A 10,319-nucleotide genomic window follows, 5' to 3' on the forward strand; every position below is an offset into this window, starting at 1 on the left:
TTAAATAAAGAAGTTGGTCACATGTTTTGACCACCTTTTTTGGCCTAAAAAGGGTAGAGGAAGGGAATGGTCTGTGCCAGTGCCATTGGTCATATGATTCCTGGTTCAAGATGCCATTGAAGAGCCTTTTCAGCTCTTGTGGGCTGTGGCTTTGAGTTCTTGCGACTTGCCGGCCGGCCCTGTGTGAACTTCTTTGCCTTTCTGTCTTGTCCTTTTACAGATCAAAACTAATAACTGAAACGATGGCAACAACATGGGTTATGGTAATTCAAGATCTGTAAGGTTTGTTCCACCTTTGTTCTTTAATGTCTCTATTAGGATTTCTTCTATTCCCATTGATCTGCTTTTACATAAGTTAATCGTTCAAACCAGCAATGGAACAATCATTGATTAGTGGCTTCATTATGTATATTTTCAGAGTTCAAGATGATGTTGAATTAGCAAAGCTCCCCACAATTAATGGAGATGGTATGATAAAGCTGAAATATAATATTGATGGAAAGCTAATATCGGAGTCTAGCTCCAAGAAGGCTGAGAAGGAGTTGCCTAGTAGGAGGACAGGAAAATTCTTAAAAGCTAAAATACTGTCCAGAGTTTTCTCCGAGGACTTTGAGACAGTGAAGAAGAAGATTTTGGATCCTCGAGGGCCAATCATTCGCCGATGGAACAAGATTTTTCTAGTAGCATGCTTAGTTTCTTTGTTTGTGGATCCTCTCTTCTTTTATTTGCCAGTAGTTTGGGAGGAACTCTGCATTGATATTGGAATACCACTTGAAGTTGTCCTCACTATAGTTAGATCATTGGCTGATGCCTTCTACATAATTCAGATTTTCATTCGATTTCGGACAGCTTACATTGCACCTCCTTCTCGTGTATTTGGGAGAGGAGAGCTTGTTATAGATTCCAGGAAGATTGCTTCCAGGTACCTTCAGAAGAGTTTCTGGATTGATTTAATTGCTGCCCTCCGCCTTCCTCAGGTATCTTATAATGAAAGTGATATATATTTGTTCTTTTCATAGCATTTTAATGATTTAATATGTGTAAAATTATGGCATTAATTTGTTTCATTTTTACTCCGGGTTTTGATTTGGATTATCATTCCCAATCTTAGAGGTTCAACAATGACAGACACCAAAAACGGGCTCCGATTCATAATAATTTTTCAGTACCTTCCCAGACTTTTCCTTATGTTTCCACTCTCATCACAAATTGTCAAGGCCACTGGTGTTGTGACAGAAACAGTGTCACGGACTAAGCTTTCTCTCAACAAGCACTAGCTCATGCGGCACTTGAATGGACGCTTCCACCCAAGTCAGCCTTCAATAGATCGATATATGAACAAGTAACCATAAACCATGGTTAGTCTCAAGCATTCACAATAAGACACAATATATCGAGGTCAATCTCAAGCATACACACACACAACAAGGCACATTCACATCGAGAAAGAAAGAAACGCATCGAGGCAACAATCGGGCATTCAATCGAGGTGAATTTTATTATAAACGGGAATCATACATCGGGACCTCCCACCATCACCAGGGCCAGGGGGGCAGCGCTTGGTGGGTGGCCTAAGCTCGCATAGCACCCGGTGAGACAGCCCAACACTACACTGCCGGCTCACCCCCCCTAAAGAGCCTTAGAGATTTTAGAGCTATGCTACCAGTAACCGTTACAATGTTTGAAATGGGGACACTTTTCCTAGCACAAGGGATCTACCCGGCCATGGCCCTATACATGGGTGGCTCACGGCAACCTAAGTCCCAGTCATGGCCCTATACAAGGTTGGCTCATGACATCCTCCCCCCACCTATTCTATCGACATCCTCGTCGACTTGCTGGCTTGAAATTCTTCAATCTTCCTTTGAAATCTCTGGAGGTCGTGCTCTCTCTCCCAGCTGGTTTCTTCTAGTCCTAATCCCTCCCACTTCACTAAGTACTCCCGAACTAGTCTTCGAGATATCTTGGTTTCCCTGTCAGCTAAGATCTCCTCAACTCGACGCTTTGAAGGTGGCTTCATGGTGATGGCGGCTCTGGTTGGCTCCCTTCGGCTAGCATCTATAGGATCTGCATGGAAAGGTTTCAGGTTGCTCACATGAAATACTGGGTGCACTTTCATCCACTTTGGTGGGTCAATTTTGTAAGAAGCATTCCCCACCTTGGAAAGGACCCTTACTGGACCTTTATATTTGCGCACCAATCTACGATCTCTCTTTCTCAGGAACCTGATTTGTTCAGAAACTAGTCGGACAAGAACCAAATCACCAGCTTGAAATTGTTGAGCTCTACGATCCTTGTCTGCCCATTTCTTCATCCGCTTTGATGCTTTCTTCAGGTAGGCTTGCGCAATCTCTGTGTTTTGTTTCCACTCTTTACTGAGATTGAAAGCTCTCAGATTTTTTCCTTCATATTGTTCCAAGGAAGTGTGGGGTAGCCTTGGTAATTGTCCGGTGACCACCTTAAATGGGCTCTTGTTGGTGGAAGAGCTTTTGTTGGAATTAAAGCAGAGTTGAGCTACGTCCAATAATGAAGGCTAGTCTTTTTTATTCGCTTGAACGAAGTGCCTCAAGTATTCCTCTAATAATCCATTGAACCGTTCCGTTTGACCATCGGTTTAGGGGTGATAGCTTGAGGAGATGTTGAGTTAGGACCCCAATATCTTGAAAAGTTCTCTCCAAAATGACCCCGTGAATCTCGGATCTCGATCGCTGATAATGTTTTAAGGGAGACCCCAGTATTTGACCACATGTTTGAATAATAGTCGAGCTGTGTCTTTCGCGATGCAGTACTTGTGAGCGGGAATGAATGTGGCATACTTAGAAAACCGATCAATTACCACCAAAATCGCTCTAAGGTCACCAACCTTGGGTAGGCTCGAAATGAAATCGAGGGAGATGCTTTCCTAAGGTCTGGTGGGTACTGGTAGTGGTTCAAGTATGCCTGCAAGTTTCTTCCTTTCAACCTTGTCTTGTTGGTAAATGAGGCAAGTTTTTGTATAGTCCATCACATCTTGTCGCATGTGAGGCCAATAGTATCCCTGTTTCAATAACGTCAAGGTGCGTTGCCAACCCGGGTGTCCCGCCCATGGTGTGTCATGACATTCCCTCATTAACATTTGTCTCAGACCTTCTGCTCTTGGCACAAATACTCGAGGCCCCTTGGTCCATAGGACCCCATTTTCTTACCAGAAGTACTTGGACTTCCCTTCTTCCACTAGCTTCAGAATGGCACAGGCTTACGGGTTCTTCCCTAAGTGATCTCCAATCAACTTGTGAATGTCTGTAGTGGCTCTACTAGTCGCCATTAGGGTAATTCTTCTAAAGCTCGCTAGATCTGCTCGTCTGCTCAATGCATCGGCCACTTGATTGGTCTTTTCAACGGTGTACTCAAAACAAAAGTCGAATTTCGGTAAAAATTCTTGCCACCTAGCTTGTTTTGCCGTAAGCCTTGGTTGGGTGAAAAAATGGCTAACGATTGTATTGTCTGTCTTCACGACAAAGTGTGAACCCAACAAGTAATGTCGCCAAGCCCTCAAGCAGTGAACCACCGCGATGAGTTCTTTTTCCTGGGCTGTATATTTCCTTTCAGCTTCATTTAGCTTCCTACTTTCAAATGCTATCGGGTGATGTTGTTACAAAAGCACTCATCCAATAGCAAAATCGGATGCATCCGTCTGAACTTCGAAGGGCTTTTCAATATCAGAGAGAGCTAAGATGAGATCTTTCATAATAGCATCTTTCAATCCCTCGAAGGCCTCTTGGCACTCACTCGTCCAACACCATTTACGCTCCTTCTTCAATAGCTCCGTAAGGGCTGTGGTCTTGCGAGAGTACCCTTCCACAAACTTTCTATAGTAGTTGGCTAGCCCCAAAAATGAGCGAAGCTTACTAACATTCTTCGGTGTTGTCCATTCCTTGATGGCTCTAACCTTGTCCATGTCCATTCGAATGTGGCCACGTTCGACAATGTGATCGAGAAAATGGATTCGGGTCTGAGCAAATGCACACTTCTCCCTTTTTACGTATAACTAGTGGTCATGTAATCTTTGAAGTACCTGACGCAGGTGCTCTTGATGCTTTTCCAAAGTAGAGCTATATACCATTATATCGTCTAAATAGATGACTACAAATTTATCTAGGTAGTCATGGAACACCTGATTCATTAGTGTATAAAATGTGGCAGGAGCATTGATCAGTCCAAAAGGCATAACAAGAAATTCAAATGCACCATATCGTGTCACACAAGTGGTCTTTGGCTTATCTCCCTCAATGATTCAGACCTGATGGTAGCCAGATCTCAGGTCCAATTTGGAGAAGTATTTGGCCCGACTCAATTGATCAAACAAGTCTGCTATAAGGGGAATGAGATATTTATTTCTTACGGTGACTTTGTTTAGGGCCCTGTAGTCAACACATAATCGCAAACTTTCATCGTGCTTCTTCTGAAATAGCACTGGCGCTCCGAAAAGAGCCTTCGATGGTCTGATGAACCCGGCTTGTAGCAGCTCATCTAACTGCTTTCTTAGTTCGACCAACTCTGGCGGGGCCATGCGGTACGGCGCTCTAACAGGGGGTTTCGCTCTTGAGAGGAGCTTGATTTCATGGTCCACTGCTCTTTGAGGGGTTAAAACTTTAGGCAACATCTTTGGCATCACCTCTTTGAATTCTTTCAACACTTTTTTCCACCCCATCCGGTATTAGTTTTACTTCCGACCCTTCTTTGTAAATCGGCACCGCCACAAAAAAGGGTTCCTCTCTCTTTATCCTTTTCTTGAACTGCAAAGCTGAAATCATCTTCTTCTCACTCTTTGGTAGGATGTTGGCTGGCACCACACATGAGTGTTCTCTTAAGAACAACAAGCAGCTAGCGGCGGGGATAGGGATGACCTGAACCAACATCGTGAAGTCCAATCCAAGGACAACATCGAAGTCATCCATGAGGGAAACTGTAAAGTCTACATTCCCCTCCCATGGCCCCAATCGGATTGTTACACTTTTGGAGCTTCCACTGATCGCAAAGGCTGGTGAATTGATTGCCTTCATCCGTCTACAGTCTTTACTAATCTGAAGACCATACCTTTTTACTTTTTCTAGTGTGATGAAAGTGTCGGTTGCACCCGTATCCACCATGGCCTTGATGCTTTCTCATTGATCGTCAAGTTCACATACATCAAGCCTCTACTCTGTGCTTTTTTTATAGTGTTTAATTGGGTGCGAAGGGCATTGAAGAATGTTATTGAACCTATCATGGCTGGCTCCTCTTCAGCTTCTTCAACGCTCTCTAGCGCTTTTGCGGACTCTTGAGATGAGGTCTTTAAGGCATTAAGGGCTCCCCTGTACGGGCATTCAGCCACCCAATGTGGCCCCTTACAAAAAAAGCAAGCTAGTGGTTGCCTAGGCTTGAAAATCCCTGCGTTGCTTATCTTGGGCTGGGTGCTATCTCGACCAAAGGACCTCATGTCTGATCCCCCACTGAAGGGTCGGTCCAACCTAGTCATCTTTCTCCCACTCCCAAAGTTAAAGTTACTGCCAGCTGATGGAGGATTTTTCTTTTTTAAGTAGCCATCATTGTAATCGTGAAGGCGTTTAGCTGCAGCCATGGTCGTGGCCACATCTTGCACTTTCTGCCTTTGTAGTTCTGTCCTTGCCCAAGGCTTGAGGCCCTCAAGAAAATAAAACATCTTATCCTTTTCGGACATGTCTCGAATATCCAACATCAGGATAGAAAAGCTCTTCACAAATTCTCGCACCGTTCCGGTTTGCACCAACTCTCGAAGTCTCTTTCGAGCCATATACTCCACATTCTTCGGGAAAAATTGGTTTTTCAATTCTCGCTTCAGATCCGTCCAAGTCTTACTCGGGCACTCGTCATCGACAAACTTGGAGCGCCACTACAGCTTAGCATCCCCTGTAAGGTACATCAATGCCATTGTCACCTTGTCTTCCTCTGAATTTATGTGTATAGCTCGGAAGTATTGCTCCATGTCAAACAAGAAATTTTTGAGTTCCTTAGCATCCCTAGCCCCCTCATAGCATCGAGGCTCCGGCACCTTGGGCCTTTGTCCCCTTTTCATCGAGCTCGAATCTGATCTGGTCATAGCCATTTGTAGGATGCTCACCTGTGCTCTGAGCTCCTCAAACTCCTTTTGGAGAATGTTCAAGGCATCTCTAGCCTCTTCGCTCACATTGTGGAGAGTATCGGACAACTTCTGCTGGGTTATCTCGATCTCCTTCACTCGGTCTTTCGTCACCATATGAGTTTTCATTGCGGCCACCGCGGCCTTAAGTTCCTCAATTCTCTGTTGATGATCCGGTCCACCATTTGTGGCCATCTCATTCATTTTTCTAGCACTTCTCAACCGTGCTCTGATACCACGTGTCACGGACTAAGCTTTTTCTCAACAAGCACTAACCTGTGCGGCACTTGAATAGACGCTTTCACCCAAGTCAGCCTTCAATAGATCGATATCTGAACAAGTAACCATAAACCATGGTTAGTCTCAAGCATTCACAATAAGACACAATATATCGAGGTCAATTTCAAGCATACACACACACAACAAGGTACATTCATATCGAGAAAGAAAGAAACGCATCGAGGAAGAAAGAAACGCATCGAGGCAACAATCGGGCATTCAATCGAGGTGAATTTTATTATAAACGGGAATCATACATCGGGACCTCCCACCATCACCAGGGCCAGGGGGCAGCCCTTGATGGGTGGCCTAAGCTCGCATAGCACCCGGTGAGACAGCCCAACACTACACTGCCGGTTCACCCCCTAAAGAGCCTTAGAGATTTTAGAGCTATGCTACCAGTAACCGTTATAATGTTTGAAATTGGGACACTTTTCCTAGCACAAGGGATCTACCCGGCCATGGCCCTATACATAGGTGGCTCATGGCAACCTAAGTCCCAGTCATGACCCTATACAAGGTTGGCTCATGACAAACAGCATGTGTAGGTGCTGCTTATAACCTGCTACTATACATTCTGGCAAGTCATGTAAGTGATTCTGAAACCTATTGTCTTCTTTAAGATTAACTGTGATTCTACAAATATACATGGCCGTTTTTATGTTGCACTATATTCTCCTCTATACATGTTACTCGGACTCGAGATGGGTGTTGCAGAAGGTTCAGTGTCCTACACAGGTACACGTAATTTTTTCTTTCTATTTGGAGGGTTGGACCTCCATATCCATGTCTGTCTGATGTGTGTTTGGATACAGATATTCAAGAAAAATGAAAGGTTGGAGTAACATAGGTTCTCCTACTTAAAGAACCATATTTAGTATGGAAAATGAGAAAACAAAAAAGTCAGAACAACAAAATTTTTGTTCGCTGATAGTATTAGTTTCTAATGTTCATATTCATATTTATTGCTTTCTTATTACCCTTCGATAACATCTTTGTAGAGACTCACACCTAACTTATGAAATATTGTTCGCTTTGATTCGAAGGTCTCACGGTTTTGTCCCACAAAAAACGCTTCACAAGTTTGAGATTAAGTCTCTACATATATATCATTTTTTTATTCATATATCCTTTCGATGTGAGATTTCGAACATCTCTGTCAAGCCGAGTCTATCTACATGACCAAGATCACATCCCATGTCCCTACTGTGTAACACTTAGTGATTTTCACAACCGTCGACTGGTGACCGTTTTGATATCATTTGTAGAGACTCGCACCTAACCTGCGAGATATTATCCGTTTTGATCCGAAGGTCTTACAATTTTATCCTACAAAAAGTGTCTCACAAGTTTGGAATTAGATCTCTATATATTTATCATTCTTTATCCACAGATCCTTTCAATATGGGATTGAGAGCATTACAATCATTCAATTAACAAGTTAAGAAGTCGTTGATATGCCTGAATGTCAATAATCCCTAACAATGTGTGGAGTGAAAATTCAGTGTATTTTTTTTGTATATTTTTAAAAAAGGTTTTAGGAGCTTTCTGGTGCCTTCTTTCAATAAAGCCACAAGAATGTTGGAGGAGTGCCTGTGATCTTGAGGAGTCATCTCGTCAGCATAAATATTTTGATTGCCAAAGGGTTAAAGACCCTGGCAGGGATGCCTGGTTCAGGTCCAGCAAAATTAATAACCTATGCAGTCCACGTTCCAACTATTGACATTCGATGTCACAACCTCACCATTCTTCAACAAGTACTTTTACTGCCTTTGGTGGGGTTTGAAAAACTTGAGGTAAGTTGCTCCCAAAATATTCTCACTTTCATATAAGATTATAATACTTCTTTGTTTTTCAGATCACATTTTCCTTTTGTTTTCGATCAACAACAAGTTTAAAATATCAATAATGGAATCAAGCTTTCATAATGTCTCTCTTTCTAAAGAATTTAAAGTGCATCTCCAACTAAAGAATGACACTAATTGTTGCTTAAACTCTAATGCTGTGTCTCTTATGTGCAGTTCTTTGGGACAAAATCCAGGCACAAGCACTTACGTTGGAGAAATAATTTTTGCCATCATTATTGCAACAGTTGGGCTGGTTCTCTTTGCACTGCTCATTGGGAATAGGCAAGTGATTACTCCAAGTGATGTCTCTAAAACTATTCGTCCTTATGCAGTTATTGAAAATTTAAGCATCTAGCTTGTTTGAGAAAAGATTGATTAATAGCATATAGGCTGTAGCATATGCCCGGACAAAATTCAATTTCGAATTCTTGAGGCCAAAGTTCTAAGGTTTAAAACCAAGTCATAAGGGCCACATCTCATACAATGCTAACTGAAATCTTAGAGATGGTTTTGGAGTTACCCAGAAATTTTGATGTTATGACTTGACTTCTTATATTGTTGGTAATTCTGATATCATTTTTCACTGGCAGACATACTTTTAAAAGACAACTGTTAGGTTGGAAGAATGGAGAATCAAGAGAACTGATACAGAACAATGGATGCGTCACAGGCAGCTTCCTCCTGAGTTAAGGCAATATGTCAGAAAATATGATCAGTACAAGTGGCGTGGCTAGCTACAAGAGGAGTTGATGAAGAAGCTCTACTCAAAGGCCTTCCCTTGGATCTCCGGAAAGACATCAAACGCCATCTCTGTTTAGACCTTGTTCGACGAGTAAGTCATCAGACCCAACAGTTATGATTACATTAGACTTCATGCAATTTATTTCAACAAGCCTATAGGTACCAAGACCCAAGTCATAAATGGTGCTTGACTGTTTGGCTGCTTCACAAGTCTTATTTGGAGGAAGAAAATGAAAAGAAAGCTTGATGTGTAACTTTATGTATTAAATCAACAGGTACCGCTGTTTGATCAAATGGATGAAAGGATGGTAGATGCAATCTGCGAGAGGCTTAAACCTGCCTTAAGCACGAAAGGCACATTCCTAGTCCGTGAAGGTGATCCTGTCAATGAGATGCTCTTCATAATTCGAGGCCACCTAGATTCTTACACTACGAAGGTGGCCGTACTGGATTCTTGAACTCATGCCGGATCGGGCCAGGAGACTTCTGCGGTGAGGAACTGTTGACATGGGCCTTGGATCCTCGTCCTAGTGTCATTCTCCCATCTTCAACTCGCACGGTCAAAGCAATATCAGAAGTAGAGGCCTCTGCTCTTAGAGCAGAAGATCTGATGTTTGTGGCATCACAATTTAGAAGACTACATAGTAAACACCTAACGACACAAATTTCGGTTCTGCTCACACCAGTGCAGAACATGGGCTGCCTGCTTCATACAAGCAGCATGGCGTCGGTTTAAAAGACGAAAGGAAACAGCTGAACTTAGAGCTAAGGAGAACCTCATGGCTACTGAACCTGAACCAACCGCACCTGGTTCAGGCTTGGCTATGTTTGCAGCCAGAATAGCAGCAAGAACTAGGAGAGGTGTTAATATGCATTCCGGTGTTGTCAGCTCCTTGCAGAAACCAGCAGAGCCAGATTTTTCGGTAGATGAGGAATGAATTGTAACACTCCCCAAATCGGGATCTAGTGTGTTGGTATTAGTGAGCAATGCCTGCAAAATGGTTTATTTCTTCGCTAGGCTGTAAAAAAAAAATGGACATTGGAATCATTGTTTTAATACATTAATTACAAGTTGGAAATTCTTTACACAATTAGAACAAATCATATTATAGCTGAGAAAGAGGAGAATTAAGTGATTGTATTCCAGAAAAGGCAATTTACAAATCATCTTTCAGTGTTGGCATGGCATGTATTCATCTTTAGCTCACACTTAGTGACTGTTTGGGTTAACAGAGTGAAGGGTTCCGACAGCTTTGCCATTCAATGAACCGCTCATCCAAATGGAGCTTTAGAAACATTTTAAAGATCTTATAGGT

At 42.6% G+C, this 10,319-nt stretch overlaps 1 pseudogene; it reads left to right on the forward strand.

The window, feature by feature from the left end:
- The first annotated feature begins 253 nt into the window (after positions 1–253).
- LOC111302642 (putative cyclic nucleotide-gated ion channel 15) lies at positions 254–10,030 on the forward strand (annotated as a pseudogene).
- The last annotated feature ends 289 nt before the right edge of the window (positions 10,031–10,319 follow it).

The sequence above is a fragment of the Durio zibethinus genome, chromosome 13, assembly GCF_047325235.1.
Source record: "Durio zibethinus cultivar Kanyao isolate XHJ-2024 chromosome 13, ASM4732523v1, whole genome shotgun sequence".
Lineage (NCBI taxonomy): Eukaryota > Viridiplantae > Streptophyta > Magnoliopsida > Malvales > Malvaceae > Durio > Durio zibethinus.